Consider the following 11,349-nt stretch of genomic DNA (forward strand, 5'->3'; position numbering starts at 1 on the left):
GACTTGAGAAACTTTAAAATTTTTTATCCTTCCCTCCCATTTGTTTAGTTCATGAATTTTAAGTACAAGAGTGAATTAGGAGCCAGGAGTTAGTGGCTCATGCCTATAATCCTAGTTACTCAGGAGACTGAGACCTGAGGATCATGGTTCAAAGCCAGCTCAGGCAGGGAAGTCTGTGAGACTCTTATCTCCAATAAGCTAGCAAAAAAGCTGGAAATAGAGCTATGGCTCAAGTGATAAAGTGCTAGCCTTGAGCAAAAGAAGCTCAGGGACAGTGCCCAGGGCCTGAGTTCAAGTCTCTGGACTGGCACAAACAATAAAACAAAAAGAGTGAGTGAATGAGGCAGTTGGCTGGTAAATGAAGAGAGAGCTACTGAAAGGTAGCAGATGAGGACAGGGCAGGAGAGGGCTCATTTGTGTCCCCAATATTGATGGAGGTTTAGACTTAATGAATCTCTACTAGGCCTTTTCTTTTTCACTTTAAAGAAAATGTAATGGTTTAGTTGTTTAGCCTGTACTGCCTCCTTCTGGATGCTCTTAAATTAGCAGCTAAAGTAAAACAAAAGTAAACCTTGTGTGAAGGAAGCCAAGTCCAGCACAGATGATACCTACTGGGTTACGTGGCTGCCCCTCATCCTTTCCACAGGGCTAGTGATGTCTGCAGGTGCTTTGGGGATGGCTTAGAACCCTCACGGTATTTTTCCTTGCTATTATGAGTTCATGCACACTTTAATAAAATGCCGAATGAGAAAACTGATTCCAAAATTGAACAAGGCTCATGTGTGTAGATGGAAGTACTTGTGAGCTGCTTGCTTAGGTTATGCAATATTCACACAGATATGCAAATGTGCATAGATTTGCAAATATGCATATATTCAGTGGTAATTGAGTGAATTTGAGGCCTCCTGCTTGCTAGGCAAGCATTTTACCACACCTCCATCTGTACAAAACTTTGTCTAGTAATATAGTTGCAATTCTACATTTGATTGTGAAAGGCCATTTCTTTCAGACCTTCAGAACTAATGTTATTTAATAGTTTTTCTTCTAAGGACATGGAATAGTGGAGAAGTTAAAACTCTGTTTTCCAGAATCGCAGACAAACCTGAGTTCAAAGAAAAATCAATTGCCCTTTTCTCAGTGAGAACTCCCTTGCTTAATAGTCCTGGGAATTTTGAATTTCAGAAAACCTGTCTGTAACTGATCTAAAGAAAAGGACAAGCCGGGTGCCGGGGGCTCATGCCTGTAATCCTAGCTACTCAGGAGGCTGAGATACAAGGATCATGGTTCAAAGCCAGACTGGGCAGGAAAGTCCATGAGACTCTTATCTCCAATAAACAGGAAGTGGCCTTGTGGCTCAATCAGCCTTGAGCTGAAGAGCGCAGGGACAGCACCCAGGCCTATATTTCCAGCCCCACAACTGACAGAAAAAAAAAAGGAAGAAAGAAAGGGAGAAAACAGAAAGAATAGATTTACAAAATTACTGGGTTTTAATCAAGCAAAACCAAACACCCTCCTTCTTCCCCTCTTTCATTTTTCTTCCTTCCCTCCTTTCTTTTTCCCTTCCTTCCCTCCTCTCTCCCTCTCTCCTTCTTTCTTTACTATCTATGCACCATCTATCTTCATTGTCATCATCATCATCATCATCATCATCATCATCATCATCATCATCATCATCATCATCATCATCATCATCTACTTTCTACTTAGGATATTTTACCACATAGAATATTGTACAATGTAGAAAATCTATCCACAAGGAACTTAATATGAAAAAGGATCAGAAACTGCTCTTACAAACACCATGTGTTGTGATAGGAAGCAGAGCACAACCCTCAGGAGCATTGGAGAAGAGGCTCACTCACACGGCAGGGTTGTAACTTAGTTTCTGTCCAAAACTAAGGGAAATAGGGAGGTTGAATCAAATCAATAGCTAAAAGCAGAGTAAGGGCCATTGCACACTGAGACAGAATAGAAGCTATGGAAAACCAGGACTGGATGTCAGAAAGCCAATGTGCCATCTTATAGGGAGAAGCTGAGAGCAGTAGGGATACAAGTCTGGAGCATATGAAGATGCAGCCGTGGTAAAAGTTGCATGCCTGTAGCTGAGATAGCATTTGGCCTGATAGGATTTTTTTTGGTATTTTAAGTTCTGATCATTCCATGTAGAAGTATGAACCATGTAGAGCCTAAAACAGTGTCTAGAAAGGTGTGTCTGGCACCTTACAGAAGAGAGATTATCAGCAGATACATACCTATTATATACAAATGCATCTGTATTTGTATGAAATCACTATGTTCAAGTAAAAGGTTGTATCACTACTTACTTGGTTTTATTTTAGCTATTTTGTTTGCTAGGCCATAGGAAAGAACTTGAATTTCGTGCCAGTCCTGGGGCTTGAACTCAGGTTCTAGGAGCTGTCCTTGAGAATTTTATTCAAGTGCTAGAGCATAGTTCTACTTTCTGTTTTTTTTTTTTTTTTAGTGGTTAATTGGAGATAAGAGTCTCATGGACTTTCCTGCTCAGATTGGCTTCTAACTGAGCTCCTCAGATCTCAGCTTCCAGAGTAGCTACAGGTGTGAGCCATTGGCTCCCAGACATTCATATACTTTTGACTTTAAAATTTTTTATTGTTATTATAAAGGTGATCTACAGAGAGGTTAATATAGTTACATAACTCAGATAAAAAGTACATTTTTTTGACAATGTCACTTCTTCCCTTACTGCCAGTTTTTTCCTCCTGTCCCTACCACAAATTATATAGTTCATTCTCAATGTGGTATCTAGTATACTCCTGCTGCATTTGTTCACTCTTTGTCCCTCCATTTCAATTCACAAACTTTTAAAGCAGCAATAAAGATTGACTGAGGTAAAGCAGAACTGTTCAGTCCTAATCAAATGTAAGGTCCCAAGATAAAACCTCAAACTTATTGACCTACTAATGAGGTATTTTGGCTAAGGAGTTGATTTGGATCAGGGGCTATTTCCACTTAGTAAACTATGTTGGCGAAAAGATCATAATAACATTATAAAGTGACCAGATATTTGCTTCCTTCCTTCCTTATTTCTAGAATGTTGCTGGGCACTGGTGGCTCATGTCTGTAGTCCTAGCTACTCAGGAGGCGGAGATCTGAGGATCACGGTCCAAGCCAGCCCAGGCAGAAAAGTCTGTGAGACTCTTATCTCCAATAAACCACTAGAAACTGGAAGTGGTGCTGTGGCTCAAATGGTAGAGCTCCCGCCTTGAGCTGAAGAGCGCAGGGACAATGCCCAAGCCCAGAGTTCAAGCCCCACGACCAACCCCCCCCAAAAAAAGCAGGACATTGAGGTGTAGCTCAAGCTCAAGTGGTAGAGCACTAGCCTTGTGAAAAAAAAGCCAAGCAAAAGCCCTGAGTTCAAGCCTCAGTACCAGAACACAGACAAAAACGAAATAGAACATAGAACTATGGAGGGGGCTGTTTCTTATTTGATATAGTAGAATCTATTAAATAAACATTCTTTGGTGATAATCACATGAACATCTTCACTGCTCCAGAGATTAAAATCCAGCTCTATAGCTTTTCTTAGAGATCAAATAAAACCTAAAACGACTAATTCTAAAAATTCTAAAACTAATGAACTGCTACCAAAGTGAGTATCAGGAAGCGGAAATATGTTTGAGGGCAATGATGGGGAGCACAGAAATGGAGAAAGGAAGAGTGAACACATGTAGTCATTGTCTTCAATATACAGTATGTAAAAATTGAATTGCATACCTTGAGGGTAGAAATGGGAAGGGGAGAGATGGAAGAGAACAGTAGAAGGGGTGACCTTGATCAAGATGCATGGTACTCACAACCTGACTTAAGAGCAACTTCTTTGAACAACTACTTAATAATAAAAACAAAACCCACCCTCAACAAAATAAATGCCAAGATAAACATTGATGTATTTAACCAGGCAGGTTCCTGGTCTTGGTTTTGAGATCTAGGGGCAAGATGAAAATGTCATATCAGTAATTGTCATTTTCTTAGTTAAGATATCAGAAACAAATGAGCAATTCCATAACTTGTGGAAGCACAGCCAATTTATTTTACTTTAATTGGAGAGGTGAGAAAGACTTGGGGCTGTTATTTTAAATGCCTTTCGCTATTAAACTGTGGTTAGGAAATGTGCTCAGCCAAAATGATGCTAAAAGAGCATTAAGTTTATGAGTCACGAAAACCAGAATGATTCCAATTAGTTTCCTGTGCTTTAGTGCACTAGAGGTCTTTAAATATGCAATGACACACTCCTTTAGAATTGATACAAGACAGGTGATCAGAAGCTTGGCTCTCTTTCCACTTGCTTATTTACCAAGCAAAGAATGGGTGAGCTATTATTGTGTTAATGAATTTCAAAGGTTCTTCTTTTCTAAAGCAGGGCTAAGGAAGAGTCCAGTTGAGAGACACAGAGTAGGTTGCTCTGTCTGTCCTGGAGTGAAGTCCTGGAGCTGTATTAACCGTAGAGGGATTCAATCCCCCTTTTTAAAACCTCTCTCCATTCCCCACCTCCTTTCCTTAATTTTCTATCACTGTCTCCCTTCCCTCTCTCCCTCCCTCCCTCTCTCCTTCCCTCCCTCCCTCCTTTCCTTCCTCCCTCCCTCCCTTCCTTCCTCCCTCCCTTCTTTCTTTCCTCCCTCCCTCCCTCCCTTCCTTCCTTCCTTCCTTCCTTCCTTCCTTCCCTCTTTCCTCCCTCTCTCCTCCCTCTCTCCCTCCCCTCTCCTCCCCTCCCTTCCTTCCTTTCTCCCTTCTCTCCCATCTTTTTTTTTTCCATTTTAATCTTTCAAAATTGTCTGCTAAGTTTAATGTCATCAAATTCCATCTGATCTGAATATTCCAAACCGAAAATGACAAGGTAGGCTATGGAAGGCTCTTGCCTTAGAGATTTATTTGCCCAGGTAAAATATCAGCGCACATAGATTGCTAAGAGCCCTGGAGGTCATTGACAGTTTGTATGACCTGGAAGTCTCGTGAGATTTTAGCCTTGTCTGCCTCACCTATTGTTTCCCCAAACTCAGAACTGCTTAATGAGGTACATCACTCAGATGTCAAGAAGAATATGAGGCTGACAGACCAGATCAGTGATAGATTATTTCTAACAGAAAGTTTATGAGGGAAAAAGGCAAAGGGCTGTCTGGCATCTTTGCCTTCAGAGTAGGAGAAACAGACTGATGTGATTTCTAATGTGCTCGCCTCCTAACTGTAAAAGCAATAGGAAACCTATAAAATGCAAAGTAATACAGAAAGGCAAAAAAGACAACTAACTCCATATACTCTTGGTCTTGCATTGTGTTTTTGCTGCCTTTTTCAGATGAAGTTTTGTGTTTTAGGTGCAATCATAATATAGCAGAAATGGTGAGGTACCTTGCTTTTCTTCTTCTTTTCTCGTCTCTCTCTCTCCATTTTTTCTTTTCTTTTCTTTCCTCTTCTTTTCCCTTTTCCTTCCTTTCCTGTCTTCAGTGCCACTCCTAGGGTTTGAACTCAGGGCCTCATGCTTTTCTTCAGCTTGCTTGCTCACACCTGGTACTCTACTACTTGAGTCACACTTCCAGTATTGCAATTTGCTGGTTAATTAGAGATGAAGTCTTTCAGACCTTTCTGTCCAAGCTGGCTTAGAACTACTCTCCTTTACAGCTATGTCCCCTGAATAGCTAGAATTACAGATGTAAGCCCACTGATGCCTACTGGTAATTTGCTTTTTTTTTTCATGTGTTATCACAAATATCTTCAGCACAAAACTATTTTCTAAGGCAGTAAATAGTTTCATCATGTAATGGAACACAACTTAAATTTTTAAAATTTAATTGTAAAGATGCTGTACAGAAGGGTTACAGTTACATGAGTAAGGTAATGAGCACATTTCTTGTGGAACATTGTTATCCCCTCCCTTGTTTTTCTCCTACTACCACTTCCCTTCCCCACCTCCCCCCCAAGTTGTAAGTCCATTTCCAATTGTCTTGTGAGTATCATTGTTGCAATGGGTCATCCTGTGTCCTTGTTTCAGCATTTTTTAAATCCCCTTCCCCTCTCCAAATTAGATAAATGTATATACAAGGTGCAGGGTACCAAAATCAAATACAGTGACAACAGGGAATAAACCATAGGGGAAAAGATACACAAACGAAACAAAAAAAATCACATAGTTCATTAAAAACAATAACAAAGAAAAACCTGTTGTGTCCCTGTCTTGGGGTTCATTTCATTTGGCATCATCTTATATGATCATATGTGCATAACTTTTGAGCTTTTCTGCTCATCTGTTAAGATTATCCTACACGTATAGAACACAACTTTTAAAATCATATTTTGTTTGTTTTCACTTTAATACTATCCACAATAAGACTAAAAAGCATATTCTCTTCCTGTGTGATGTTATTTAAATTCCAGTAAGTGAACTTACTAAACCAGCACTGGTACCTCTGAAGGCTTGATTAATGTTGCCTAGATCCCCTTGAGAGGCTGGAAGGATTTACCCCTCCAACATCTGTTTCCAGAAGGTCTATATTGCTGAGGCATGTGTGCGGTGTATTAATTTATAACTTTATTATTTGTAAAGCTGAATGTATGTTTTCTGTCTTCATATATTTAATAGCTGTTTCCATTTCCTCTTTTTGTGAATTACCTAGTCATACCTCTTTTTCCACTGGGTATTTGACTTATTCTTACCAATTTTCTATGAATATTTTACATATCAGAGACAATGTAGTTGCTTATAATACCTTAAAACCTTGTTGGTATGTTGCTTACTTTATAAACTTACTGAGGTATATTTTAGTATATTTTTCAATTATCTGTGAGCAAGCAATGCTTGCTCCACTTATGCTTGCTTTACTGCTTAGAGAGCCCTACTTAAAAAATATTGTAAAGATGATGTACAGAGGGGTTAAAGCTACATTCATCAGGTAATGATTATATTTATTTTTGAACAGTGTCATCCTCTCCCTCATTTTTTCCCAGTTTTTTCCATGGAATCCCCCTCCCCTAGTTGAATAGTTCATTTCCAACATAGTGTCCAGTGAGTATCAATGCTGAATTGATTCATCCTTTATCCCAACATTGCTTGCCCTTCTTCTCCCCAAATCATACACACACACACACACACACACACGCACGCACACACACACACACACACACACACACACACACGACAAAGGGTAAAGAAATCAAAAACAGTGACAGAAAAAGAAAAGAAGAAAAAGAAAGAAAAAGAACCACAAACAGTACAAAAAATCCTCTTTTTTCTATTTCTTGGAGCTCATTTCAATAACCATCATTTTATATGATCATATGCACATAACTACTGAGCCCTTGTGATCCTCTCCTAAGAATATCCTCCTTTGTTCTGACTGTATGAATGTTTAGAGTGCTGTTTAATTGATCATGTCCAAGTGTAATTATTTGTCTTTTGCTATTCATTAGGTGTACTTGTAGATTTATGGCACATTCTAATTATTACAAATGAGGGAAACCATGCATCCTATGTTTCTTTGTTTCTCTGAATCTGGCTTATAGAGAGCTCTCTTTTAACTTTTTTATTTTTATTTTTTTTGCTGGTCCTGGGCCTTGAACTCTGGGCCGGGGTAATGTCCTAAACTCTTTGCTTAAGGCTAATGCTCTACCACTTGAGCCACAGCATCACACCCTAGAGAGACTTCTTTATCCTCATATTATCCAACATTGAAATCTACAGTCTATCTTAAATTTATTTAGGTGAAATGTGTGAAGCTAAACCTCTTCACTTGATTTTCCAAATGGTCAATTATTAAAATATTAATGACTAATAATGTGTTGATATCATTGATCAATCTTGTTAATAAGATGATCACCACTAAAATTGCCTATAGGTGATAATATATTAATATTTATAGTTTATTAGCAGTGATACATAAATATGTCTATTATTTGCCATTTTTAATTATGCCTCCAAATTTAAAACTGCATTTCTTTCTCTCCTTTTGATTATCATGTGTTCAATCTTTAGATTTACAACATTTGTCATTGCTTGACTGATAGATACAGCCAGTGATGTATTTATGTGTATGGTAGATGCACATGAACTATAGCTAGCTAAACTGACCACTTCATTTATTAATTATTAAGATTTTTACATGATGAAAAAATTGTCCAAGTAGCCAATTATGTGTTATTCAAAATAGTTTTTCTTCTTTATCACTTAGATATCATGATTATCTAAACAAAATATATGTTCTGTGTGTGTGTGTGTGTGTGTGGTTGGTCTAGTTCTTCCTTTCTTTCTTGATCTCTGTCTCAGTTATACTGGTTGGAAGTTTGGATATTTCATCGGCATTTTTTGATGAACTGCAATTAGATTTTTATCAATTTTATTAGATACTATATCTTGTGTATCTTCTTTTGTCTTTGCTAATATTCTTTCTACTTCATTTTATTATTTTCTAGTGTCTTGAGTTGAATGTGTAGCTCATTTTATGCAGTCATTTTGTTTTACAGAATACTTTAGAAATATAAATGCATTTTTTGAAATGAATTTTCTTTTTATTAGCATATATTAATTGTTCAAAGGGCTTTCATTCTGAAATTTTGATACATGCGTACAATGTACTTTGATCAAATTCACCCCCTTAATTACTAATTACTAGTCCCCCTCCACACCCTTGAAAAACTATTTTAATGGGCTTCATTATTCCATTTTCACACATGACTGTTAAGTACTTGTATCATATTCACCCTTCCTCCACTCCCCTCCTGCTGGTGCCCACCCTCAAACAGATCCCTTTTTGTTTCCCTTTTGCAAAGGAGAAGAATTTATGGTGCTTGTCTTCTTTAGTCTGGCTTATTTGACTTAACACAATGATTTTCAATCTCATCTATTTTCCAGCAAATGACTTAATTTGATTCTTCTTTCTGGATGAATAATACTTGTGTGTATGTGTGTGTGTGTGTGTGTTGGGTGTGTAAATAGATTTAAAAAGTCTATTCATCAGTTGATGGACACCTTGTCCAATTCTATGGGCTCTATTTGGCTATTGTGAGTAGTAAAAAATTACAATCATGGGCATGCAAGAATTTCTTTTGTGTAGAGACTTACATTCCAGTGGCTATATACTCAGGAATAGTTTAGCAATATAATATGGTAGTTTTATTTTCAGTTCTTTTGAGGACGTCCAGATTGATTTCCATAGCTTTGGTATTTAATTTACATTTCCACCAAAAATGAATAAAGATTCTTTTCACCGTCCTCCCCCCTACATCCTCAGCAACATCAGAATGCATTTTAGCAGTATCTTCTATAGTTCTGCAGTGCTTCTCATGACTTATTATTTATTTATCTATGGGGCTGAAGATTGAGCTAAGGGCAAATGCTCTACCACTGAATAGTATTCTCAGTTCCCCTTAAAAACTGAATATTGTTGCAGGTTTCATTTCCTCTTTTACTTGAGAGTAAATTAGGAGAAAATTCTAAAATGCTAGATTTTTCAGCTTTAATATATCATACTTTGGGGCTCTTGAACAGGTGTATTTCCTTATTATGATGTGCTGGGCTGAATGTCTATCCTCTACCAATTGTATCCACACCAAACACCAGACTGTGAGCTTATTTAGAAATAGGATCTTTGCAGATGTAATTGGTTAAGACAAGGTCATACATATTAGATTAGGGTGGGTCCTAATAATTACAAATATCCTTATAAATTAGGATAGTGAACACAGAGACACAAAAGCACTGAACAGCATTTGCAGGTGGAAGAAGAGATTGGAATAACATGAGTACAAGCTCAAGAATAACAGGACTCAAAGCAATTCTGTTATTATTAAAATTATTTACATTCTATTACAATAATACAATTGATTTATTTCACATTATGTTCACTTACAAAGAATGTAAGTGATGTTTGATAATAGTAGTTTTCTTTCATCCACTCCCTATCTACCTATTATTCTTTTACTTCATATTTTTTATTAGCATCAGTTAGTTGCATAAGAGGGATTCAGACTCATCCCTTCTGTACTCATTGTCTTCCTTCTCTCCCTTCTCAAATCCCTCTCAACGACCTTCATTGTTCCTTGTTTACACATGTATGTAGAGTATTTTGACCATGTTTTGACCTTTTCTTTTCTCCTCCCCCCATCCTCAATCCTTTAAAAATTTGGTGTCTGTCCTGAGCCTGAACTCAGGGCCTGCGTGCTGTTCCTGAGCGTTTTTCACACAAGGTTAGTACTCTACCCCTGGTGCTATAGCTCCATTTCTGTCTTTTTGGTGGTTAATTGGAGATAAGACTCTCAAGGACTCTCCTGTTTTGGTTAGCTTCAAATCTTGATCCTCAGATCTCAGTCTTAAGTAGGATTGCAGATGTGTGCCACCAGCATCTGGCTTCTCCATTTCCTTTACTCTCTTCTTTTCTAGTTCTAATCATATCCTGGATGAAACTTGTTTTACATTTCTGGCATGCATCTTCTACATTTAAATGTACACTTCTCTTGCTCCCTCTTTTGTAGCCAAATAGGAGAGGATAATACTCTTAGATGGGAAATATATTAAATAGCTGTTGGTCTAATGTGAAGATTGAATCTCATAAACCCTTATGTTGTACAATTAACATGCACTAATAAACAATCCTTTAAAAATGATGTTCAGCCAGGCACAGTGTCTCACTGTGTTGGCTCACTAGAGATAGGGGAGATGGTGGTTCAATTCCAGGGTGGGCAAAAAGTTCATGCGACCCCTGTCTCAACCAACAAAATCTGTGCAGGGTGGCACACACAGATCATCCTAGCTATGTAGAAAATGTCAATAGGAAGATCACGGTCCATCATGATACATGTGTAAACATGAGACTCTGGAAAAAAATAACTGAAACTTAAAGGGTTGAGGTCATAGCTTAAGCAGTAAAATACCTTCCTGGCAAACACAAGCCTATGGATTCAAACTCCAGCACTCCTCCCAAAACAAATTACAAAAACTTCAGTATGAATTTTGGAAGGACAGAGAAACAAGCCAGAGCACCTAATGCACATTGTTGTTAGTCCCCTCCTGTGTCATTACTGCCTTCTGAATGGAAAGGATACATCTCAGAAAGCTCTTTCTCTATATTTCTGTTCATTTGTTCTCCTGACTTCATAGGACTTTCTTCTGTATGGATAAAGAAAAATGATATGGAATTAAATGAAAATGCAGTACACTTCCTGTCCAATACAACAGCCTGTGTCCAGGCTGGAATAGATTTTTTTTAATTATTTTATTTTATTTGTGAAGATACTGTACAGAGGGGTTACAATTACATGGGCAGGATAATGCGTACATTTCTTACCAAGCATTGCAGCCTCCTCCTTTTGTTTACCCTTCACATCCCT

Source organism: Dipodomys ordii, unplaced genomic scaffold, assembly GCF_000151885.1.
Source record: "Dipodomys ordii isolate 6190 unplaced genomic scaffold, Dord_2.0 Scaffold4, whole genome shotgun sequence".
NCBI classification, from domain to species: Eukaryota; Metazoa; Chordata; class Mammalia; order Rodentia; family Heteromyidae; genus Dipodomys; species Dipodomys ordii.